Here is a 26779-nt window from a genome sequence, read left to right as displayed (position 1 = left end):
CCCATTTCTGTGCACACGTCTCTTCCAGAACCATGCTTCACTGGTTCTCCCTGGCCTCTTTCTTCTCCATGTAGAATATAAAGAAGAAGAAAACAGCCTGCCAGACCTCAAAAAATCTAAGATCTTCTTGGAGAGTCAATGTGAAGAGGCATTGAACAAAATAGTAAAGCAGACGTGGGACAGCCTAATAGACCCTCGTGAATCTACCATCCAGTCACAAAAGCCAGGACTGGAATGCACCACATAACTACAGGGTCACCTGATACTCCTGTCCCAGGCAACTGTCCAGTTACATGGACCATAAAGGGGAGCTGCCTGGCCTTAACATTAAAACCCTCCAGGGAGAAATTCCAACAAGTTCCCTCCCAGACTGGCAGAGGCCAAGCTCTTGGGAGCACTTAGAAGGGATGTGTTTTGAGGTCAAGCCAACCCTTTCAATTTTATCCTATTTCTTAAAAATGCCTCATTCAGAATGACCGCAAGGCAATCAACCAAAATTACTTTCTGGAAATGAACAATGTGAAACTCTGGGAAAGTACAGTTATCCCCAGGACTACCCAAGTTCCAATAGCTCAATTTCTTCCTAAAAGACTTGATGGCCCCTGAGTAATATTCTAAAAATGCTGGGTGATCTTAGACTGGTAGATAAGGGAAGGCTGAACTTCTGGGAGGTTTTCTCTCTCTCTCTCTCTCTCTCTCTCTCTCTCTCTCTCTCTCTCTCTCTCTCCCCTCCCCTCTCCCCCCCCCTCACACACACACACACACTATTGCCTTCACTTCACGTCTCTGAAGTCCCTCCTTTCCTCTTCTTCTTCATTTCTCCCAGGGGGCATAGCTGAAGCTTTCTGATTTTCCTGGTCTTTGCAGTGGAAGTCATCCAGCCCTGTCTCAGGGACTGACAGATAGAGGCTTTGCAACAAATTCTTGAGCATTGAAGAGTAAATCAAACTGTATTCAGGAATCACCAGGTTGGTGCTTTATTGTGACTCTTGCCTATGGCATCTTAGACACTGGAACCCAAGAGCAAGGACCATGCCCAGAGTCAGCCATCTTCCCAAGAAAGCCCTGCTAGTTTCCTATGATGGAGACAAACTTCATGTTCAAGATCTATAGCCCCGAGATTTTTCACAGTGAGACAGTATTTCTTCTTGGAAGGATTTAGTCACTAGACGCCCTGAAGAAAGCAGTAGGCTGGTAAAGGAAGGGAACGAAGTTAAAGACAACACGGACAATGTAGATTCACCTTCACCCCGATGATTCAAGGAGCAAGCCCAAGACTGCCAAGCGGAAAGGAGAAACGGAGTACAAGGCAGCTGGTGTGAAGAGATGATGCATATATTTATGACACTGTTCCTGCTGCATATTCATAAAGTGGACTGCACTTTCAGTAAACAAAACTAATTCCAGGCCAGCCAGGGCTACACAGTAAGACCCCATCTCAAAAACAAATAAAATATAATATACAAAAAAAATCAAGTATCTTAGTTCATTCATTTTAACTCATTAGCTTCCCATCAATTTTTAAGAGACATCCGAGCACAGGAAAAAAAAGCACCTATAGGAAGAAGCTTTCAAACCATTTTCACATTTCAAACCATAAGAGATCAAAGGCCCAGAGAGGTTAAGTGACTCTCCTAAGAGCTAGACCTTTTATAGAGACCAAACTCCAACCCCCATCCTCTAATTCCAAAATAGCATTTATTCTCTAGAAAGGGGTATTGTAAATTATGTATAGCTTGTGTTCATCATAGGCTTATCTCTATTCCTAACATTTTATCCACATTGCAAGACTCCATGCTTCTCTTTGACAAACTCCATACCAAATTTAAAAACCCCCTGCAGCCTTCCCAGCCGTGATTGCTCGGGTCTCTGCAGTGAGCACATGCGACTCTGCGGGATTATTTGCATGCATGACTACACAGAAAAAAAAACGCTAGAGTAACAAGCAGAGTTTGACCAATGTGTTGATAGCTCAGTATTTAATTAGGAATGTGCATTTTGCTTTGGCTAATGACTGCTTTGCTTGGTTTTTAAGTAAAATAGCTGTTTTTATAGACCATAAGAGTTAGATTGTATTACTGTAAAGAGTTTCAAACAAAATATGTTTGCTATCAAAATAGGTAATCAGGGGCATTGGAGAGACGCTCTGGTGGCAAAATGTCTCATGGACAAGCAAGGAGACTTAAGTTGGATTCCTGATGCCCATGTACAAACACAAACTTGACGATGTACAGCTATAACTCCAGAGCTGGGTGGGTGAGAAGGAGAACTGGCTAATTCTGGAATCCTTAGACAGTTATCTACGTCAAATTGATAAGTTCCAGATTCAGTAAGAGAACCCAATCACAAAAAAAATAAGAATGGTAGAAGACACCCAACATTAGCCTCTATTTTCACACACACATGTGCACCCCATACACACACAAACACACACACCCCACATGGATACCACACATGCACACAAAGAAATGGGTGATCAGTTTACTAATATTTACATAAAGTTATGTGCTTTATAATGTGCATAATTTGAAAATTATGGAATTAAGGTTGGGGATATAGCTCAGCTGACAGAGTACTTGCCTGGCATGCACAGTGCCCTCAGTTTGACCCCAGCACCCCATAAACCAAGTGTGGAGATACATACTTGGAAACCTAGCACTTGGAAGGTAAAGGCAGGAGGTTCAGAAGTTCAAGGTCACTGGGTGCAGTAGCAAGAAGCCTGTGGAGTAGCTCATGGCTGTCTACTGCTCTGAGACTTCAGACAAGAGAAACTGATGAGACAGAAGAGCCTGTACAACAAACACAAGCATATGTTGTGTAGGACACCTGCTAGGGGAAAGAGCGCTGTCAGCATCACTTGAGGTCCTATGGTCCAGGTCTTCTAGTATTTGCCTTTGGAAGAAACATCACTGAGGCCTTTTAAATCTCCCGTGGTGTCCAAATTTGATGGCATGATGATACTTGATGGTAATACGATTATTTCTAATAGTCCTTGATTCCCTCCGTAGCCCATTGTGACAGCATCACACATCTCTTTGCCCAAGGTCTGAGCTTTGTTATCATTGAGTCTGGGCTACATTTTAGGGAATGAAAGTACCATGAAGTGGACTCACTGAAGGTGTCCCTCCTATTTGTTCTTGAAGCATCTATCACAGGCTCTCACAGTTGCCTCTAAACTCTGTAATTGTAAAACTCGATCCTATATGTGTTATCCAAATCCTTCACAATAATCTTTTAAAGGGGGGAGGTGGCTTTTCCCATACACATGAGCCCTGTGGTACAGCTGCGTGTTTGATGGTCCATACACCTTGATCACACTTACCACTGCCTGCTCCCCTCTTTCACCTCCCCAGGACACGCCCCAGTCTCCTCTTCACACCTGCTCCTTTTTTGCAACCACTGAATCCAACTTGACTGGTCTTGCTGGTTTGACCTTATCCCTGTCTTGTGCAGGTAACCATGGCGATCTTGATGTCCAGAACATAGCATTCCACAAGGCTCCTCCTTGACCTCTAGCTGTATCTCCTTTCGTTCCCCTCTTCCACAATGCCCTCCAATCCTTGGTGGGGAAGGGGTTGTTGATAGAGATGTCTCACTGAGGGCTGAGTGATACGGTATGGTGTGTGTGTGTGGTGATATATGATTAACAGTCCTTTGCTCTCAGCATTTTGACCTATTTTGAGCCTCTACATTGCTGCCCACTTCAGAAAAACCCTGTGGCCAGTCAAGGACACATCTACCTTTTCACATCCTTTCACCCACAATCCTTCACAATCTTCTCATCTTATAATGTACCTCCCTTGATTTATATTTGAAAGACACCCCAGAAGTTGGACATAATGGTTTCTTTTTATTGTGCCTTCCCTAGGAGACGATGTTACTCTTTTTGAGCTACAAAATATCCAAAAACCTAGACCACTTGAAAACAACAGAAATCAGAACCAACAATGAAGGTCCATGATAAATCTCTTGTCCAGCATTCCAAATAAAATTAAAAACGAAAAGAGAACTCTATTTTTGCATTTCTGTAAAGCGGGATATTTAAGATCTAGGCACCAATAAATAAATCTCGGGTCTGATGAAGGTACTCATAGCTTGTGTTGTGTCTCCACATGTCTACAAGGTAAAACAGAAAGCTGAGCCCCCTCCAGCTTCCTTTATAAGGGCACTAATAGCCTTTGTAAGGGAGCCGCTTTCATGACCCACTCACCTCCCCACATCCCCTTCTCCTAGAATCATAACCTTGGCACTAGGGAGTCAATGAGTGAATTGAGAGAGACACAAACTTTGGACCCACAGAGTCCCTACTTCCTGCAAGCAATGAGGTCCATAGGGCACTCCCAACAAAGGAAACAATTTAAATAGAAAGACTACAGCTCATCCCTGAAACACAGACCCATGCAACAATTGCTCACCAAATCGCCGGCATTAGCCAGCTGTGTCCAGGTGTTTGTACTTCCTGCCCATCCTCTGGCTTAAGGTGAGCGTCTCTTCTTTCTGACTCCCCAGGTCCAAGGTGTATGTCCTCATGGGCACTCTTATTTATTTTTTTAACCACACCACATGACATTTGTTTTTATTTCCCTCCATTGTGTTCTTCAAGCCAAAGCACTACTCTGTGGTGGTCCTGCCTTCAAGTATGGGCCAAGCATGTAGCACAGAGCCCAGGGCAGCACTATCGATATGTTGACTATGGGAAGCTGACCTGTGCGTTATTAGGAAGAGTGAAGAAAGGGCCCCAGGGCCGAGTGGAGGAACCACACCGCACTAACAATTCTGATTGACAGATTAGAATTGATCGATTGTAGACAATTAAAATGTTGCTGATGCAGAGCCAAATTCTCTTGGGTTATCTTCAACCCTCTTGATATCTATTCATTGCCTACCTATGTGTATGACCTAACACCCTTGTGACCAGCATATAAAACCTCTGGAATATATTAACTCAAAAGACCACTAGCTTCCACTGACCACAAAAATTATAATGTTATCAGATCATTTCTGAATAACATAATAAAATCCCTCCACTGTAGTTTGCCTACCTGCTATGTCCACCAATGTTTGCAAAACGCCTCAACTTTTGACTTCCCCTCATGCTGTAACCAGAAAAACTGGGTAAAACTCTTTCCATGTTGCGTGGAATTTGAGGTAACCCGAATCCTAATGTGAGACCTGTGTTTTACGTCTACAGCCATGCAGCATCGTTCCCGACCGAGGACAACTAGAGGCTGGCAGCAACACCCTCCAGTTGCAACAACCAGATGTCACCAGCTGGGGACATAGCTCAGTGGTAGAGCATGTTCTTAGCATGCACAAAGCTCTGGGTTCAATTCCCAGCACCCTAAAGAGGATGCGAAGAAAAGAAAACCGGGGAATCAGCATCCTGTTGGGTTACAGTGCCCTTTGCCTCACCTCCATGTGAGGACCCCTCAGCCACCCCTTGACCTGGTCACTATCTGTTTATCTTCTCTTTCCCAGTGGCCCTGCAAGTGGAGGACAGTACTTGGTTGTCTTTTACTGGTCAGCAGGCAGCCTCTCTGCATGCTGCGCCACTAAACACAATTCCATGCAGGACTACACGGCTACACGGGGCACATGGCTTCCCGGGCTTGCCATGGTGTTTAAGGCTCTTGCTTGCTTCATGCTCCGTGCAAAATAATAAAATCTAAATTGTAGTCATGATGTATCATTTGTCAAGCATTTTGTTAAAGAAAGATGAAAACATAAATGATGGATGAACAAACAAATGAAAATTTAACTAAACTATATAGGATTCAATATGTCCATAACTGCACCAATTAGGTTTATATGGAAAGTACTGTATACACAATACAAAGACTAGCAATTTTCAAAAAGTTTGTGTCCCACAATGTGCCTTTAGCATGACAACTTAAACAAACCTCATTCATCCATCTGTCATGAAACAGGAACTATGTAAGATGTTTCTGTCTTTCGGAGTCATTTTTAAGACTGTCAGCTAGCGCTGTTCATGGATAAGGAAAAGACCAGCTCAATACTGAATATTTATGGACAGAATACCAGATATGCAGTCTCTTCCGTGGTATAGACGTAGCTTTAACATAAACTGAGCCACTTTTGAACTGCAGTGTGCAAAAGGATCATAAAGCAATTTCTCCCATAAGAGATAGCGAGCCCAATGGGACACGTTTGTTCTGTAGGCTGGATTTAACACAAGGGACTAAGAGCCATCCTTAACTACCGAGCCTTTTGCACTTTCCGGTTCTTCCTTTCCATCACACACACTCTCCGGTGATCCTATGAGCCCTCCCAGTCCTAGGAAGGCCTCGGGGCTCAGCCACACAGCTTGGGCATCACTGGCTCCCCGCCCTTCTGCAAGTAGCCCTGCTTTTCTGTGCCAACAGGCATGATAATTCAGCAACACAATTCAGGGTTTATAATCTGGGGCGGGGGGGGGGGAGAGGGGATGGGGAGGGACACGACACACGACTACGGACAGACCTACACCCGGATGATTAACCAGGCTCTCTGCTCAGTCTCTGGCCGTAGCCCCACAGGGACTGGTGACCTCACAGAAGCAGGACAAGCTTGCTCTGTGGCCTCAGTGGCCATTTTGAAACTACATAAGGAGAACAGATGGAGCAGGAACCACAAATGAATATTCATAAAAGGAAATCAATTACCCACCTTCTGTGCCACCTGCCCTCTCAACCCAACTTAGCCCGCAGCTGTGAGGGACAAGGGGGGGCTCACACGCATGCCCCCTCGAGTGCATTCACAGAGGCCAACAGCCCAGTGCCAAACCTGGAGTTTTGGCACACCTGACCTGAAAAGATGGAACATTTTTTTGGTCTTGACCTTTAAAATAAGAGCCAGTGCCATAGCAAAGTGGCACACGGCAATGAAGATTGCAAGACCTTTCAAGCGGCTCCGTGGCCGCCGCTGACCTTTTTACACTCCTTCCCTTGGTCCTGATGACCCACGATGACCCCACCCTGAGCCACACTCACCTCACCCACCAGATGAGGAAAGCACCCCAGTAGGCAGTAGGCTGTTCTGGGCTGATATGAAGAAAAGTAAACCCTCAAGCAGTCAGGAATAACAAACATTGCTTCTTCCTGCCTGCCACGAGAGAGTTCTGATACGCAAGCGTGAAGACACTTCCGGGCTCTTTGGGTAAAGGCTCTGAGCGCCAAGCCTGACATCCTGAATTGAGCGCTGGAACTTAACACAGCAGGAAGAGAGAACTGGCCGCTGTAGTTGTCTGACCTCCACATGTACACCGTAGGCCACGCGTCTTCACATAGATACACATACGCATATGCACGCATACATTAAATAAATACATATAAAAAATAAACAATTTCGGGGCCGGTGAGATGGCTCAGTGTGTACGGCGCCTGCCACGAAAGCTCAATAACCCAAGTTCAATCCCCACCACCCACATAAAGATGGACGGAGTGAGCCAACTCCACAAACTTTGTTATAGACCCACACATATAGACGATAATAATGAATGGTTTTTAAAAGCTATCTCAGCCCACTCTGTGGTAATGAACAAAGATATGGGATACCTAGAAAATTATGTAACTTTTCAAAGAGTTGAGGCATACTTAAAGAATTGATGTTAATATTTAATTTTTCTTTCTTTCTTTCTTTTTTTGGGGAGGGTGCTGGGAGTGGTTGAGACAGGATTTCTCTGTGTAGCTTTGGAGCCTGTTCTGGCACTCGCTCTGTAGACCAGGCTGGCCTCGAACTCAGAAGATTCACCAGTCTCTGCCTCCCGAGTGCTGGAATTAAAAGTGTGCTTCACCACCGCCTGGCTCTTCTTACAGTCAGTTGTTTTAAATAATAAAAGTCTCTTATACACATGTTCCTCTATCCAGCGACCTAACCTGAGCCAAGCCACGGGGACTTGCCTGACATCACCAGCACAAGCTGCACTTGGAAAGCGGCTTTACCAAAGGCAGAAAAGAATGGCGTCAAGGCGTCCAGGTCACTGACGGAAGCGTCTGCACGAGGCCCTCCGTTTCCGCTTGAGTGGCAGCCAGCTCCTTCCTCACACGCTCTTTCACTTGCTGCTGTGTCTTCCCCCCTGGAACTCAGGTTCCCACTCCCCATGAGAGGCGACGAAATCGGTTACAACTCTGCTGCCCCAGGTTCATAGCTCTTTAATGTAAACTGTATGTGTGTCTATGCGTATGTGTGCGGGTGTCTATGTATATGTGTGTATGTGTATGTATGTACGTATGTATGCATATACACACATGTATGCCTTACACTAGTTTGCTGATGTCTGAAGAGGCCAGAAGAGGGCATCAGATCCCCTGGAGCTGGAATTTGCAGGTGGGTGTGAGTTACCCCACATGGGTAGTGGGGCAGCAATGCTCTGAACTGTTGAGCCAATCCCTAGCACTCTGAGCTCATAATCTTTGATGCCCTATTCCCAGCCTTGTCAAAAAACATCCTAACACGGGGACTCCACCTTCCTACCACGAAACTCTGGCCATGCTCATCTAATTTCCTTAATGTAGGGAGCAGTGAGGTTGGGGACAACATGGCAGTCAAAAAAGAACAGTCCTGTGGAAGAAAATTGATTCTGAAGGCTGGAGTGTTAACCCTTGCTTACCCATGCACAAGGTCCTGAGTGCGAGCCACCACACTGCGGAAGAAAAGCAAGCCGTGTCTAGGCGGCAGGGTTTGCTGTTTGCATCCAGGCTGCCTCCTTTTTGTGTCTCTTATTTCTTTTCCTACTCTGTTCATCTGGGTGTATGTTTGAAAAGTAGCGAGTGGAGGAGAGACGAGAAAGAATCCAGGTGATTGATGCCCCACCAGGGAACTGCCCTCGTCTCTGGATTCAATCCTGCAGAAAGAGAATTGCATTATTCTAATCAAGTGCTCCAGGACAGCTCTTCTATGCCAAACCAAGACAGGGAGCAATTTGTTGGAGTCACCTGGGCTTCTTTCTGCCTTCCAGACTGTCACCAGCTCAAACCCTGCAAGCAAAGACAGATTCCAGGCACCCTGGAGCCCCTAAGTCCTGGGTTCTGCTCCCATTCCTTTCTCGCCTTCCTCTTGAAGTGGACAAAGCTCTGCTTGGCATTGCATGTGACACACCTGCCTTCCCTCTCACCCCATAGGGCTCTCCATGAACCTCCTCCCCAATAAATAGAGACTGGAGGCTGAAAGAAAAGGGGGAGAAAAAGAACCCCTAATGGTTATCATTAAGGTACATCCAACCTGTGGCTCGCAGATTGTATGCACCCCACAATAGCTATGGAAGACACTCAAAGAAAAATCAGAAATTTGCTTAAACATTATAAGAAAGTTTTTGCAATTTTGTAAAAAAAATTGCATTTTTTTAATTCAGTGTAGCTCTCAAGTGTGAACTTCGATACCATGTCAATGATGTCAAAGGTGGTACCTATCCAGTCATAGACCTTTAAGATCCCTAAGGCAGGGGCTCTCAACTTTCCTAGTGCTGTGACCCTTTAATACAATTCTTCATGTTGTGGCGACCACCCCAGCCATTAAATTGTTGCCATTGTTACTTCATAACTAATGTTGCTACTGTTATCAATCATGATGTAAATATTTTGGGAGATAGAGGTTTGCCCCTACCTGAAGGGGCCCTGACCCACAGGTTGAGAACCACTGCTAAGGCGTTAAACTCACTGCCTTGTGTCAGAGGTGGGAACATAAAACAGAATTTTCCTCAAACCTGGAGTTGTACCTGAAAGGATGTAGCAGGCAGCCCAGGAGGAAAAGGGAAGGAGGAGAAAAGGGAAAGTTTGCCTCGAAAAACTATTGCTTCTGATGGAAACTCCAAGTGGATCTTATACAAGTTCCTGGCCACACTCCTCTGGCCACACACCGCAGCCTGAGCTGTGATGGAGTCCTACAAGGGAAATGTACTGCCTGCCCCTACACCTGGCTTTCTGAAAGCCATCCTCCCCCTTACTCTAGGACCACACAACCTGGGCTTTCTGCCAGCCATGTGTTACCCTGCCCTTTCCTCTCTCCTACCTCTTGCTCACAACCTTTATGCTCACTCCATCCGCTGAGCTTCAGTTTCTCCATTTCCAGCAACCTTGGAAACCACTGCTATCTAAGTCACGCTGAGTAGTCCCTTAATCTCCAGAGCTAGTGTGTGTGTGTCCCTATGAGTGTGGTGGGTGGGTGGGTGTGTCCCTGTGTGTGTGTGTGTGTGTGTGTATGCGTATGCATGTGTGTGGGTGGGTAGGCGTATGCGTATGTGTCGAAGGGGTGTGGGTATGTGTGGGTGTGGTGTGTGGACATGATCCCCGTCTCTTTTGTCATTACATTTTCCTATCATTGCTGTTCTACAGAAACCCTGGGGGAAAAAGTCACGGGCTTATTAAAACAAATAAGAGAAAGCAAGCAAAGCATTTGTGCCTCCTACACCAGAGATGCAGGCTCCTTGCAGGCTGGGCTTCTCGTATGACGTAGGGGCCCAGGGTTTACTGACATAGCCTGACCCAATTGGAAGGCCACAGAGAGGAGAGGGATTTGTAAGAGAAAGATGGATGGGCCCCTTGTGAGCAGTATGAAGGTCAGCGAGCCATGCTTTCAATCCATGGGGTGTGACATCTTGGCAGATATGGAAATCTCCGTGATTTTCTTTCTGAAAGCTACCCTGGGTGGATGGCAGCCTGGCTCGCTGTATATATTCAGGTCCTGACAGTTCTGGAGAACGCCTTTCTCCTGCACAATGGGGGCATTCTCAGTCTCAGCCAGAGATCCAAGCTGGGACAGGGTAGGCATTCAGACCCGGCAGGAAGGCACTCAATCACAGCTGGAAAGGAGGTTCACGTCTCTGATCTGGAGGCTCAGGAAGAGCAAGGACCCTGCCACCCTCTCTGTGCTGGCTGGGTGCAGTGGTGAGCACTACCTGGTGCAGCTTCAGGTACCAGCACCTAGCTCTGAGTAAGAATGACCAGAGACCCTCCCCTGTCATCCCCTCCCTGGCTGTCACACGGGGAAAGAAACTGAAGGTGAGAAATGGTGGTATAAGTCTCTAATTCCAGCGCTTTGAAGAATGAGATCAAATGAACACAAGTTCCAGGCCAACCTGAGCTACATAGAAAAACTTTTGGGGAAAGAGAACATAAAAGGAAGAAGAGGGTAGGAAGAAGGAGGGTAAAAATAGAATTTTTTTTTTTTCGAGACAGAGTTTCTCCATAGCTTTTGGTGCCTGTCCTGGAACTAGCTCTTGTAGACCAGGCTGGCCTCGAACTCACAGAGATCTGCCTGCCTCTGCCTCCCGAGTGCTGGGATTAAAGGCGTGCGCCACCACCGCCCGGCGTGAAAATAGAATTTTAATTCCATATCCTGCACACAAAGCCAAGGCCAGGTTTCCCTCCCAAAGACAACTTGGCTGCCTGTAGTGCGATGCATAAAGGCAGCCGATTACTGAAGCGCGCTCCCACACACCACGTGTCCCTGATTCGGGGTCTTCCCTTCTCCTTTTCTACACGCTGGTGTGCCTCAAGGAGCTGGTGACATCCCTCTCCCCGCGGAAGTCCCTCCTGACTCAGCCTAGACTTGGAAATCCAACTGCTTTGCTTGTGACATCTGCCTGGGATAGCCTTTCCTTGTCGCTGCCCTTTTATACGACAAGAAATTCCCTCTGTGAGTTTGAGGCTGGACAAGTCTGTGGAGTGAGTTCCAAGCCAGGCCCTACATAGTGAAACTTTGTCTCAAAATAAATAGGAAGGAAGGAAGGAGGACAGAGGGGGGAAGAAGGGAAAGGAAGGGAACGGAAGGGAAGAGAAGAGAAGGGAAGAGAAGGGAAATTCCCCCTTCTGCCTGGAGAGACGACTCCATGGTTAAGAGTGTACACTGACTGCTCTTGCAGAGAACACTTTTCATTTCCCAGAAAACAAATCCATTGGCTCACAAGTGCCTGTCTCTCCAATTCCAGGAGATCTGGCCTCCGTAAGAGTAATACTCATGGGCACAAACTCAGACTTACACACACACACACAGACACTTAAAAGTAAAAACAAAATCTTGGGGAAAAGACTCCCACTCTCAAGCTTCACTGAAGCCTTCCAAGCTCCCTGGTCCCAGGTCTTGCCATTTTCTGCGTCCTCACACTCCATGTCATCTCTCTCAGGAAGCCTCCTCCATCCTGAACTACAGCGCACACCCACGTGGGCCCTCCTGAAAAGGAGCGCCCTTCATCTTCACTGGCCTTTGAGGCCCAGCAGAAGCGTCTTAGATGAACTGAGCACACTACCTAAGGTCACAGGCTCCACCCAGAGTTCAGACAAAGCCACACTCCTGCTCAACTTTTCTAAGAAAGAATTCATGGTGGATGCCTGTCACACAAACTGTTTTCTGTCAGAGCTCTTGAACGGGTCCTGGAGAGATGGCTCAGGGGTTAAGAGAGCTTTCTGTTCAATCATAAGCACCAGGGTTCAGATCTCAGTACCAATGTAGCAATCAGAGCATCTCACAAAAACTTGAAACCCAGGTTTCAAGCAATGCAGTGCCCTTTTCTGTTCTGGCTTATACACACACACTCACACATAAATTCACACACACACACACACACACACATTTTGAAAAGCTTAAACACTCCCTTAAAGAGTCACATAAAGGAAGCCTTTGTCAATTGTACTATGAGGACAGATTTGATGGAAACCCCTTTGTGATACAAGGGTGTCAAGAATGTGCAAGAAGAACAGAAGTGGCCACAGAGATCCTCAGATTCTCACTTCATGTTGATGGTGATGGCCTCAATTCTGACTTCCAACATCACCCTGGGGACCTATGAGCCCTAGACCAAGCCTGGCCCTGCTGACAGTTCCTGGTCAGAAAGACCTCTGATATTGCAAACTAGGGGTAGGTGAGCAGCAAAGCCCTTCTTCAGACACTTTCCCCTGTCGGGTTATAATGGCACACTATTCTCCAACAGAGCATGGAGCCCATTCCATAGCCCCCCAGAGCTTCAACGGCCATAACAGGGGAACAACTGAACGAAGGAATCTCATAAAGTACAAGTGCCATCATGAAGGCTGCGGCCTCTGCTCACCCACCTAAATGCCACTCTGCGCTGGGCCCAAGGACGGTCAAGTCTTCCTCACCATCACCTTTGAATTTACAAGCCTAGCCACTTCTCAAGCATTTCTCTTGGCAGAGATAGACTCCCAGCAGGTAGATGATCTTGACTGTGTCTAGAGGAGAGTGTTGAACTTGCCGCTGATTGTCTGAGAGCCTCTGATTCCCATCTCGTTCCTTCCTGCTTGTTGGTTGGAAATGGGAGAGGCGGACCAAGTTTCAAATCCCAGCACCACCTGCGTTTATCTGTGTAAGCTTAAACTTGACCTCTTGACCTTGCTCAACTCCAATCCTTGGTCTGAGAAAGGAGATAAAAAAGAAGGAAAAACCACGTTGCTTGGGAAACTACTGCACAGAAGGTGAAATCTACAAAGCACCTGGCCAGATTCCTGCAGAAGAACTTGGTTTGTGCTACCTGCCTTTGCTTTAACTCAATTACCCCAAGTATGGTGAAAAAAAAAAAAAAGGTTTACAGTCAAATTTGAAAAAACGTTGGTTAAGCTAATTGCAGCCTGGCATGGTAACCAAGTGCCTATAATCTTAACACTCTCAGGATGTGGAGACAGGAAAACTAGATGGCTCCAGCTGGCCAGGAACTCACAGGGACCTTGGCTGAGGTTAAACACCTGTATCCCTACACCCAGCAGAACTCAGAAATTTTACCTTGCTAACATCTGTATGAACTGTGAATCTTCAAGAAGTGCTGCCTGCCAGCTTCTAGTGACTCTCCAGGCCACTATAAGCGCAGGCTTCTCATCACAGAGCATCACTTACGGGCAGCGGGTGATGGCTTATGCTTCTCAAAATGATGCTTAAGGTGACGGAGAATGTGTCAATTCCATGTCAGCTTCTCAAATGTCCTTTGTGCTCCTTGAGAGGCATCACCGGGAATTAAAACCAAATCACATCCCTGCTCCAAGACAGAAGCCTGGCTTACCCAAACTCTCCCTTCTTTCTAACATACACCTCAGCATTAGCCCCCTGCCCGCCGCTGCCATAGCCACTGTCACTGGTCTTACTGCTGAGAACGGGTACCTAAAAGAAGCAGCTTAAGAAAGAAAGCATTTATTTTGGATCATGGTTTAAGACTAACGTCCATCATGGTGGGGAAGGATGGAGAGGTGAATGCCTGCAGCTACGGGGGACGCATGATCCTGCCTGTTCTCGGTCAGTTGGGGAGTAGAAAGGAGTGAGGAGATGGGGTCCTGGGCTAGAAACCCAGTCCCTCTTCCCAGAAATCTTCCTCCTGCAGACAGGTTCCACCGCCCAAAACAATGCCACCACCATCAGCAAGGGTTCAAACATGTGAACCTGTGGGGGACATTCACACCCAAACCCTAACAGCTCGTATCTCTGTTGATATCCCCAGCACTAGCACCCAAAAAAAATTACAGGGAGGACTTGTTTGGTGTTTTTTCAGGGTTCATCTCAGTCACCCCCTACAAATTTACACTAAGTAGGGGTTGTTGTGCTAGCCATGGCTGCGTAGAACTTTCAGCCATTTCCACTAATTTTGCACGTCCTTGTATAGAAGTGAGCTGAAGACTCCTGTTGCCTGCTACCAAAGAAAGAGAGACAAAGACATTTAAGGCAGAACAGAAACAACCATCAGAAAAGATGCTGGGCTCCCCCAGGATGCAGCATAACCCTCCAAAATGAATCCTGTGATCACGGCGTCAGTTCATCAGATCCTGGCAAGCTGCAGAACAACTCAGTTCTGCTTGCAAGGGGCTTTCAGTCTGCCAAGGGAAGGGATTAATATTCATAGCCGTCCTTCCAAAACTAGCGGGCATGAAGAGCCGCGGTAGACGCTTTTGTCCAATAAAGCCCTGCCTAGAGTCCAGCCTAATAGCTCTGCGCTTTGGTCTGTGGACTAGATTCAAGGACAGTTTATCCCTGCGTGCAAATGAGAATGTCAGCCGACTCACCTTCACCCGTATCTCCTGGACCTGGTGGCACACTTAATCCTGCTGCTAAGTCAAATACAAAACCTACGAACGTCAGCCCAGAAGGTTGGCTGTGCTGGAGACAGGGAACCGTGAAAGGAAGAGTTAATTTCTCCTCAATCCCACCTCCTCAGGACTGCACCCTGCTCCCGCCAGCTGTGTCCTCTACTCCTCATGATACCTGAGTCCAGCCACCTGTCTCCAATGAGGCGATGTTCTTGCTCAGAGGGAAGAACCATCTCCTGAGGACTAGCTAAGGCATCTCAGAGGGTACAGGTGTATGCTTCCAACTGTATGCCATTAGAGTCCAATCCCCAGGACCCACATGATGGAAGGAAAGAACTGACTCTGGCGGGTTATCCTCTGACTCCCACATGTGTGTTCTAGCATGTGTGTGCACACACAAATACAGACATGCATAAATAAACAAATGCTCTCTAAAACCCTTTTTAAAAAAATCACCATCTGCTGAGAGTCATACATTTAGAAATCCTGTGGAGGATTCTGGCCTCACACCAACTCTGGGCATTGCAGCTTTCCATGGGCCAGAGAGAAAAACCAAGGCTGCTGGGTTAAAACACAACCAAGAAGGTAATGCCAAAAGTGACTGAGAATGACATAGCTAGCCAGAAAGGGATGGCACTGGGCTCCATCCTTGTCATGGGGCCCTTGAGAACCTGTTAATACCACTGGACACAGGAGCTGAGCTCCTGGCCCTGCTGTGATCTCACATGACTAACTCCTCATTCACGGAGTGCTTCCTGGCACACAGCAAGCGTTTGGATGATGGGAGGTTGTCTCTGCAAGACCAGGAGGATTATGTTGGGCCTCTGGAGAACTAGCCACGTGTATTAGCAACATCTCTGTCGCTGTGATGAAACACCATGACCAAGACAACTTGGGGAGGGAAGGGTTTATTTGGAATTGCCGTACCAGAGGGATAAGACCCATCATGGTAGCAGGCAGCAGGCTCGGTGGGAGGAACAGGAAGCCAAATGCTCCCATCTTCCAAGTGCAAGCACAAAGCAGTAGAGAGCAAACTGGAAGCAGGCAAGGCATTTTTACTCTCAAAACCCACCTCCAGGGACCTACTTCTTCCAACAGGCCACACCTCCTAAACCTTCCCAAACAGTGCCACCAACTGGGGATCAAATGTTCAAATATCTAAGTCTATAGGGGACATTCTCATTCCAACCCTATCTCATCAACTGCCCCATATGTACATAAGACTAGACATCCAATCAGAGTCTCACATTTATCCACTCTTCCCCAGGCAGCTCCTCCCTGAAGCTCGTCCTCTATCCTCAGGCTCCACGTCAGCATTCCTATTAGTTTTCTTTTTTTTTTTCAAGACAGAGTTTCTCTGTGTAACAGCCCTATCTGTCCTAGAACTAGCTCTTACAGACCAGGTTGACCTCGAACTCACAGAGATCCACCTGCCTCTGCCTCCCAAGTGCTGGGATTAAAAGCATGTGCCACCACCACCCAGCCCACATCAGCATTCTTGAGCACTATTTGCCCATCTCTGAAGTGTGAGTAATAAACTGTCACATCTGTCTCTTCTGCCCAAAGGACACCTCTGGAACAGGATCCAAGGTTTAAGCATCGTACCTTCTCCAACATGTCATTCGTAGCCTATGACTGGTCTGAACATCAGTGACTGTTGTTAAAGCCCAATCATATAGCTAACTTCAACACCATCACCCTGATCTTCAATGTTAGCCTTCTAATGATTCAACATAAGTTGTCAAAATAGATCTCAAAATATGCCCAGCCCTCTTCTGCCCTCTCCCTCCTTCCCTTAGGACATTATCTTGGACACAATACCCTTGAGTTCTCATTTCTTCATTTCACACTTATTTATTGACTGCTGGCTCTGTGCGAGTGATTTTCCCACAGGAAACGTAAGCCTCCATGTCATGTCTGCACCTCTAGCTCCCATACCTCAGGTGCTGGGCTGTAGAAGCATGATAAAGCATTTCATCCCATGCTGATTCGTATTAACACAGACACCCAGAGAGGCCCATTCATCTACACACACGAAAAAAGATAATTAGTTCTTGGCCCAAGAGTCCATAGGGCTCTGCATTACCCAAAGCCTGTTGGCGTTCTTCCCATGCTGCAGAGTTCACAAGATCTACATTTAGAACTAGAGAAAGGACATGGCGAGGCCAAGGCCTACCACCGCTGCTGTTGCCTGTTACCGCTCAGGGCCTGTGTCTACACCCAGCAGTGCAGAAATTCCCTGTGCTCCATTGGGAAGCTATGTGGGGCTTCTGGCGCTACTCAGAGGCCCCTGGGCCACATGCAGTCTCAGGAAGAAGAGACTGGACATCTCAGGGTGGACAGTGTGGGCCGGGCAAGGATACCTATGAAAGCGAGCTGAAGATGGAGGTGGCGGTTGTGGGTCTGGCTAAGGTGGAGCAGTCAACTTCTCCACTTCCCTCCCAACAAGAATAGGCCAGGGTCAAAGTGAAGCTCGCTATTACAAGCTGTGAAGCTTCAGACAACTCGTGAGTTCCCTCCAGGTCTTTCTCAATCTGTAACTGGAAGATGGTGTCCCTGTGTCACAGAGATGCCATGAGGATTGAGCTAACAAGTACATATGTGTTGGGACATGACCTAAGATACCGTGGTAAATTTTATCAATATGATTCTCTAGTCACTGGTCTTTCTGACCATCTTCATGGGGGACATCCCTCCCTCAGTTCTCATTCACTGAGTTTCATTCCTTTCTTCAGGGAACATCTGTTGTGTGGACCTTGGCTTCTGTGTGGCCCAAACCAAACTCCTTCAAGGTCGAGCTATCTCTTCCAGGAAGCCATCCTGGCTAATTGTCCACTCCTCAGTCCCCAGAGCCCTTGCTATTTCCTCCCTTGCATCATTCAATACCTTCTTATTCCAAGCCGACTTCAAAGCCCCCTCGAGGAAGAACCAATAGCTAAGTCACCTTCGTGTTTCCCACAGCGCTGCCCCTCCCACGGGGTGCAAGGTGGATAAATAAGTGTGAAATAGGGAAGACCTTAGGACGGAGACAGAGAGGAAAGCCAGGCTTCTCACTAAAGCCTGTTTGAAAAAGACAGACAGGAGGCTACCAGTCTGCAAGGCTTGTGTAATATGGAACAGATTTTTACAAATGTTTAGTGTGTGTGTCTGTGTCTATGTGTGTGTAGGTCAGTAGGAATTGGTTCTCTCTTTCCACCATGTGAGTTTAAGTTGTCAGGCTTGGCAGCAAGCATCTTTAGCTAATAAACCATACTGCCAGCATCTAGAATTAGTTTAGAGTAAAAATAAAAGGAAAGAGAAAGAGGAGGAGGAGGAGTCCCTTCACTATAAATACAATTTTAAAAAAAAACAGAAAAGGAAGGCCCCAGTACTATCAACAACCTTGAAAATCTTCTCTCCTACCTCTGCTCCATGGAGGGCAGGGGAGGGGATTACACCACTAAACATCCAGAGAAGGCCAGCGCCTGACTGAAGCCAACATTGTCATGTGTCACTGCTGCCGCAGGAGTCCGTCCTGCAGCTCAAAGCTCTGAGGTCGAACCCCCTTGCCCTCCTTAAAATCCCCCAACACTGTCAAAGCCAACCATCCCGTCCCACACTCTGCAGTGACCTTGTTTTGCCCTCTGCTTCGCCCCCACCCTCTGCCCCTCTGACACCTCAGTAGAGAGGCAGCCCCTGCCTTCCGGGACCGGCTGCCCTGGCTCAGGACCATCTCCCTTGACTACTTCCCCGGCCTTCCTCCCTCCTTCCACCATTGTCCCTCTCACCCTTGAGAGTTATTTCTTCTCTGCTTTCCAGACCTACATCTGTGCCTGGACAACCTTGCACGGCTCATTTAAGTTCTTCTGCGTGAATTAAGTTAACTTTAGAAGTGCCCGTTTCTCGGATCGGATGTGCGAAGGATCTGCAGAGCGGGGGCCTGCTGTCGTGTCTTCCTACAGGCAGAGATCCTACTTGCATTTCTGCTCAGATCTTCCTCGTGCCCTGAAGCTAACATTGTGTAGAATGAATGTCCCACAGATGAGAGAAACGTCAGATGGATGGCAAAATGTCCCTGAATGAGGACGCAAGCTCCCCCATGGGTTTCACTTGTCAGTTTATCCCTACGTGAAAGTTAGCCGCCTGAGCACTTCTCGTTCCCCGAGGCATGGAAACACTGTTTCTTAGACCAGAGTTCTTGAGGGTCTGCTGTTAACCTGAAGTGATGGTGAGAGACAGCATCCCACTGCCAGGCTCCTAGCAACTACAGCCGAGATCCACAAGCATCATTAACATGCAGGGACTTGATTATGACCGCTCATGAAGCGGCGTTTGACATCTGCAGAAGGTGATGTGCATGCTACTATAGAAGGCAAATTTGCTGATTCCTTTATCCAGGTGTATGAATTCTGTTTATAGTTTGTCGTGCTAACTTACCGCTGTCACTTACCTCCTGGGAACAAAGCCCAGCTTACACTCAGGGGTCCCCAACAATTACAAGAAACAAAAGTGCTTTGCTGTGGGACCCTGTCTTCTAGGCGTGACACAGCAATGGCATGCCTGAGCTCACAGTGATTGACAGGACCTGCACAGGACAAGGCCTTCAGCATCTCAGGACTCAGAGGGGTACTAGAGACCTAGCTCCTCCCTGAGGAGTAGCGGGCAGTTAATGGCTGCTGGGGGAGGGGAACCACTTCCTTCAGTGGTGTAGCCACTGCTAAGTGGTCCGTGCTCCGGTTAATAAACTTCTACCCTTACTCACGTGAGCAGTCCTAAGGAAACAGGAACAACAAGGAGGCATGCAGTTGGATGGGTACTTGTTGGGAAGAGGGATAGGAACAGCAGGAGGGGGCAGGGACAAGAGAGGGTGAATGTAGTTGAAATGCTTTAGCTACATGTATAGAAATATCATAATGAACCCCGTTATTATGCATATTAATATATGCTATTAAAAACTCTCCCCCTAGTGCCTGTTTAACCCGCCATCTTTCTCCTCCATTTTCTCCCTGTCAAATCTCTGTCACAATGGCCCACACTGATGCCAGGATTTGACTCTCCCAAAATATCAGAATCTGCTCCACAGCATTTTCCAGCAACCTAGTTCTCAAAATTGAGGTGGGGAAGGGGGGCGCTAGCTCTCAGAATTGGGGGAGGTGGGGGGGGGACGAGGGACAACACTGCTATCCAGACCCTTTTCCTTGAGTTATTTGCTCAGTTCCCAGTCAAGAAATCAATCGCAAACCATGATCCAGAAAGAGAAAACCTGGTCGCGTTGCATCTGCAAGTTGACAAAACAACAAGAAGCCGAGACCAGAACTGACGGAGAAAACAAAACTGTCCATGCCGGATCCCAGACTTGTGACTGGGCGCCAGATGGCTCAGGTTCACCTGTGAGGCCAGGCCTGCTGCGTGACTTCATTTAATTGTGTTTCGATGATTTGGTATCTGCAGCCAGAGCCTCTGGCAGCAAATGTCCTTTTCCACCAGTTCAAGCAAGAAAATGTACCTGCCGCGGTCGAGTCTGCCTCACTAAGCTGCTGACTTATTTTAAGAACTAAATCTTTCCTGTTACTCTGTTTTTCTCTCTCGGAATATGTTGCACTCCAAGACTGACAGAAATAATTTGCAGGCCAGGCAGGAATTCTCTTATGTGGTGACCTAGCGCCACCTACTGATCAGACGCTTAATAGCAGCCAAGAGGACCTCGGAGATCCTTTTTTAGAGAAAATAGTTTTCTCCTGTGGAGTTTTGCAGGAATTCTCCTCTACTTACTCAGCTGGAACACTTTGCCGGGAAGTCTTATGATCTTTCTATCTTTGAGGTAAATGAGCTAAGACCCATGGCACCAACAAGGAAGCTGAGCGAGACTTTTACTTGCCAGTCCTGCCTCACCCTTCTTTGGCAGCTGTCTCTTCTAAATGACAAGTTCATGACAGACAAGCTAATGCTGTCTCCAGGTGTCCCAAACACAGACGTGGAGAAAGATGGTCCTCCCAAGGGACCTGATGCAACCGTCTTGTCTTTATTTAACCTTTCGGATCAAGATCTCTAAATTTGGGGTGCAAGATTAGTCTCACGGTGCATGTCGCCATGGCTCTTCACATCTAAGAAGAAGAGAGTGTCTCCACTGTGGCCGCTAAGAATTGATAGGCTGTTGGCTGGGCGTTGCCCAAAGTCCTTGCTCATTGCCTGCCCAGTGCGTGAAGTGCGAGCTACAGGCACACACCGTCCAGCAACGTCAGATTCATCATTACTGCAGATACTTAGAGACTGGGACTTCTTGCCCTTGGCATCACTGGGTCAAAGCAGTCTGTGTTGCTGTGAAGCTGCCCGTCCACCACAAACATTTAACAGTACCCTTGGCCTTTTGCCCAGGAAATGCCAGTAGCACCCCCACTCCTCAACTCCATCATGTTATAACAACCTAAGTATCTGCAGATGTTGCCATTGGCTCCCTACCGTGAAGGATACAAAATCACCCCTGATTAAAAACCTCGTGTCTAGAAACAAGTACATAAGTCTAGTGGTTTGGATGTGAAATGTCTCCCACACATTCATGTGTTTAAACACTTGGTCCCAGTAGCTGGCGCTGTTTGGGGAGGCTGTGCTGGGCATGGAGACTTGCTGGGACATGGGAGGCTGTAGGGACCAAGCTTTGGGTTTATAGGCAGGTCCTTGGAACTTACTCTCCGGTTCCTAATTCTCCCCTTACTTCCCTGGTGAGGAACAAGTCACACCAGAAGCTCTGAGCACCACGGATGTGCCACCATTGCCTTCCCTACCATGAAGGACTAAATGACCTAAATGATGAGCCAAAATAAACCTCTGCTCTCTTAGGTTGACTCTATCGGGTATTTGGCCATATCAGGGAGAAAGATGAAAAAGAGGATCTAGGGAAAGAAAGGTGATGAGTGGGAGGAGGGGTGGAAGGAGCAGTGGGAGGAGGGAGGAGGAGTGGGAAGAGAAAGGGTGGAAGAAGTAGTGGGGGAGGAGGGGGCAGAGAGGAAGGAGAAAGGAGGGAGGAGGATGGAGGGAGGAGGAGGAAGAGGAGGAAGGGTGGGAGGGAGCAGAAGGAGGAGGCACTACTGCCACCACCATTTAACACAAACATGTTACCCCAGGAACACAATGGCTAAGCCACTGGTCTTCTAAAGGGCACAAATTGTATGCAGAGACCTCTGTTGCCTCTTGCTGTTTAACCCACGAGGAGCCTGTCCTGGCTCTCTAAAGAGACATTTGTTACACAAGAAGAAACTGAAGTTCAGAAATGTCAAGTCACTTGGCCGAGGCCATACAACTAGGAGCAGCAGAGCAACCAAGGGAACCAGGATCCTCACCCCCAAACGAGAATTAGCACCTGATCCAGGACCAAAAGTTCTACAACAGTCCACCAGCACTGTCCCAGCAATCTGTCTAGACGGAGACCTGCAGATAAGAAGGTCTAACTACTCTCTGTAAGAAAATCAACCCAACGTTCATGCTGGGGGGTTGTACTTCAGCACTGAGAGTCTCTGATCATCCATTTACAAGATTAAGAAGAAAAAAATTTATCAGTGATTTTCAATTTTGCCTTCAAATAGAATCATATCAAGGTTTTTTCAAAAGGAATGACTAAACCACACAGTAGCTGAAAGGGACTCTCGGGGACCCGGGGACACTCCAGTGTGCAGTTAGAATTAAGATCCCTGGGACATCCTGGTTCCCGGGCTGAAGGCCACTGCCACCCCACAAGCAGTCAGGACACACAGGGAGGCTCTGGTGGACGTGAGTAGCTAGGAGACTTCCTGGAGCTTTTTTGTGGTCTCGGCTGCTCTCCAGTCCATGAAAAGACCATCAGGATCTCATTTACCACCACGAAACATCAGAGTCCACTGTCGCTCCAGGTAGGGGTAAGCCCTGGGAACGAGGACAGCAGTGAGAGCTTTGTTCTAATTCATTAGTCTTGCAGGAAACAAGAGAGCACACCTTTCTGAGAATGGCTCACGCCTCTCTTCCAGCTCCCAGAGGGAGATTCTCTCCTCCCAGCTCCTCTCCTCCCAGCTCCCGGGAAGGGGAAAATGCCCACTCATCAGGTATGCATAAGCTGTTTAGGCCACACCACTGGAACTATGGACCTTTTCTGTTCCTTCCAGTGCCTTCTGATGTCACCGTTTGTACGAGTGGCCCTCCTCCAGCAGGATGGCCTCACCTAGCACTTGCAAGAACAATTAATAATAAAAGAATTCCGTGCCCATTATCTCATGCATGCTTCCTAAGGACCCACACAAAATGGTTCCATCATCATCTTCTTCATCTTCCAATCACACACACACAAAAAAAAATCAGTTAAAGGGGACAGTAGAACACAGGCAACATGAAAGAGAGAGGTGGAATATAGTAAAGGTTAAAGACTTTCATGGGGACAGGGGGATTTAGGAGATGAAATGGCAGGGAGTAGATTAGCCCAAAGTGTGGATACATGAAGAAGCCTATTAAAAGCCACTAATTTTAAGAGAGAGACAGATAGAAGATAGATATTGAACAGAAGTACCCCACATGAGTGAGTAATACTGTTCCCAGAAGACATAAGTTATTAAATGAAAATCTCAGTGCCAGGCGGGCCATACCTCCCTACGAATCACTGTTCAAGGAGTCCCCAGAGATACCCAGAACAACACAGCCCGTTACTACTGCTCTCGGTTGCCCACCATAGATAGATGGTCAGATCCTACTGCTGAAGACACCCCAACTTTCGGTGCTCAACACAGAGAGCTAGAAACTCTCTTCGCTAGTGTGCATAGTGCCTGAGGTGCGGTGCAGGCCTCTGGAGGAGAAAGTCACCAATAACCTGATACAGTTGTGACCCTTGCACACAACAACACTGATCAGACCACAGAAAGAGCCCCCTGGAATATAAGGGCTCAACAGCTAAGCAGGTAACCAATCACTTTCTGATTGGATGTGAGGCCTGCCCCACAAGAGGAATTTCATACCTGGTACTGTAAACCTGAGCAAAAGCCCATGCTGAGGAGATTATAGGCCCTGTCCGGCAATATGGGGTATCTCTCTTTTTTCTTTTTCTTTTTTTATTTCTTTTTTATTTTTTCTTTTTCTTTTTTTCTTTTTTATTTTTTTTTCTTGCTAAAGGGTCCTACTATCAACTATCAAACACCTTCTAAATATGCATGTACCAACAGATCTGTGCTCCTTTCGACTTTGGTCAGAGAAGCTTCCTTTGGCCGTGGGTGATGGTTCATGTAGAGACACATTGCAGGTCAAGGTGCTGAGTATAAAACTGAGGGCTCAGCTGTGGATGGGTCGTCTGTACCGACCTCCCAGGATCCAATGCTCCAGGAACTTCAAAGCAGGGACAGACAGAATGGAAGAGCGGGCAGGGGAGGGAAGCTGTGGAACGCTGACTTTTGGGTCTGGCACAGCTGTCCCGTGCATCAGATCTCATTAGCTGTGGCTATCTGCTCACGTCCTACTGGAGGAAACCACACTCACGTGCACGAGGGCAGCACTAATTGGGTTCAAGGGGTAACTGATAATATAAATCAAAACAGAGAACTCAAAGCTGAAGCTGGTAGGGGAGGGGTGGAGGCATTAGAGGGAGCTAGAGGGAGTCAGTAGGAGAGTCGATATAACCAACAGTAAAGCATATGGAACTCTCCAAGAATAAAAATATCATTTAAAGTAAATAAGCGAACAAAAAAGATTCAATGGGAAAGAGATTCCTAAGATGTTAGCACCTGGGGCTGCTTCTACAGATAAGCATTCTTACTGTATTTTAGAAGTGAGGCAGAAAAAAAGAAATCCTGGAATTCAACAAAAGCAAGAAGAGGTGCAAGGGGTTGGGGTGGGGTGTGAGGGTACGACGTACTGGTGAGTCAGGATGGGTGTGTAAGGCTCCACCCTCTCTCTCAAGGCAAACTCTCTGACTGCGGGAAGGCTCCAGGCCTGCAGTTGCGCATGTCTGCCGGTGGGAGGCGCTGTGGCGCCCCTCCGGCCATCTCTTGACGGTAGCCTTGGGAACGTGGCCACCGGGACCTGGACACCGCCCTGGCTGTGGCCGACACGTGGCAGCCTCAGTCAGCCAGCCCAGCCTGGGTCCAAGGTCCTGTCCTGCGAGAAGGCAAGGGCGGGGGAGGGACTCCCAAAATGAAAGTTCTCGACTGCTTTGTGGTCACAGCCAGTCTCTGTTTTCTCGTGGATGCTAGGATGCCCTGTGCGCACAGGCACTTGCGGTAGAGAGCCAAGAATCTTTTCTGAACTCATGAATTTTCCAGACTCTGGATTTTTCACCCAGATTTCAGGGCCAGGGCCAGTTAAAGAACTGTGTTTGGGATAGTCAGGATACACAAACTGGAGATGAGTGTATCCTGACTATCCCAAACACAGTTTGTATGACTACTAACTGCTCTCTTAGCGTCTGGCCTCCTGTTAACACCCGTGTTTTAACCTCTTCAAACCTCTTCTTAACACCCCAACGCTGCTTCATAGAGTCCTGCCCTGAGGGCGCAGCCTAGCACTGGACTTGGACTGGGAGGAGGTCTCCAACCAGAGCTCCTCAAGGCCACTGTGGCTGGCAGCATGGAGCTGTCTCCTGCCATACACCTGTATCACCACAGCTGTCATGACCAGACCTTATCCTTCTGCCCCTGTCGCTGCCCAGTCTCACCGCTTGATCTGCAAGCACCAGCACATGTGTTTTATTGCGCATGTGTTTTTGTGGAAAGGCTGGGGAGGTGCAGCGTGAGCCAGTGTGCCTGTTGCAAAGAAAGAGGCAACTGGTTTCTATCAGAAAACAAACAAACATAGCAAACAGACAAAAAACACAGTCCAGAGTACATTCATCCCGTCTAGAGAAGAGTCCACTTAACCTCTAAAAGCCCTTAACTTTTAGAAACCACTATACTGTGCTATAAAGCCCTTGGCCACCATAGCATGCTATGCTTGTCCTCTTGAAACTCAGCATCCCTCAATGTTCTGGGTGTAATTCAGGATTTGGAGAACTGCCAGAACCTCACTTCCTTTCTTAGTTTTTCTTTCGTGTGTGTGTGTGTGTGGATTTTGCCTGTATGTGTATATATGAACCACGTGTGTACCTGGTTCCTATAGCAGTCAGAAGAGGACATTGGATCCCCTGGAACTGGAATTAGAGGTGTTTGTGAGCTGTTGCGTGAGTGTTGGGAACTGAACCCACGTCCTCTGGAAGAGCTGCCAGTGCTATTTCTGAGCCATCTCTCCAGTGCCTCACAACCCCACACATTAGTTCATAATTCCTCCTGTGGTTCAGAAGCCACGGCCCTTCACTGAGGCCCTCACAGAGGGAGGCGTACTGTTTTGAGATGGACCATTGGCTGACTGTGCTGTTTCCTCACTGCCAAGTCCAGTCAAAAAAAAAAAAAAAAAGCCACCTACCTATCTTCCACAGAGATGTACAAGGCTAAGAAGTGGGGTCAGGAGATTTCAAGGCAAAGCATACAGAGTCAGCAAATCAGAGGACCCCAAATGGAGTGTAGTTGTGTTTACTAGCCATTGGCTGAGCCCAGATACCAGGAGTTGGAGGATCAGAGCTGAACCTGCTTTTCTTTGGTGCGTGGGCTTCTGTCTGGAGGAAAGAAAGGGGCCATCTATCTTCCAGAGGACTTACTTAGGAGCCAGTCACTTACAGGCAACGGGAGTGTGGAGTGGGCTGCTTAAGCAAGCTGGCTGAAACAAGCTGGATTTCCCACTGCCAAACACTGAGATCAAAGGATGCATCAGGGAGAGCCAAAGTTGATTTATTACTCAGGGTGAAG

The 26779-nt window shown here is 47.5% G+C and overlaps 1 protein-coding gene across 1 annotated transcript in view; it reads right to left on the bottom strand.

The window, feature by feature from the left end:
- The window catches only part of Taf1a (TATA-box binding protein associated factor, RNA polymerase I subunit A), a 118607-nt gene that overhangs the window by 29799 nt on the left and 62029 nt on the right, over positions 1 to 26779 (bottom strand). The window lies entirely within an intron of this gene.

This window comes from Chionomys nivalis, chromosome 5, assembly GCF_950005125.1.
Source record: "Chionomys nivalis chromosome 5, mChiNiv1.1, whole genome shotgun sequence".
NCBI classification, from domain to species: domain Eukaryota; kingdom Metazoa; phylum Chordata; class Mammalia; order Rodentia; family Cricetidae; genus Chionomys; species Chionomys nivalis.
Note: the sequence above shows the minus strand (reverse complement) of the source record. Positions and strands in the feature narration are given on the sequence as shown.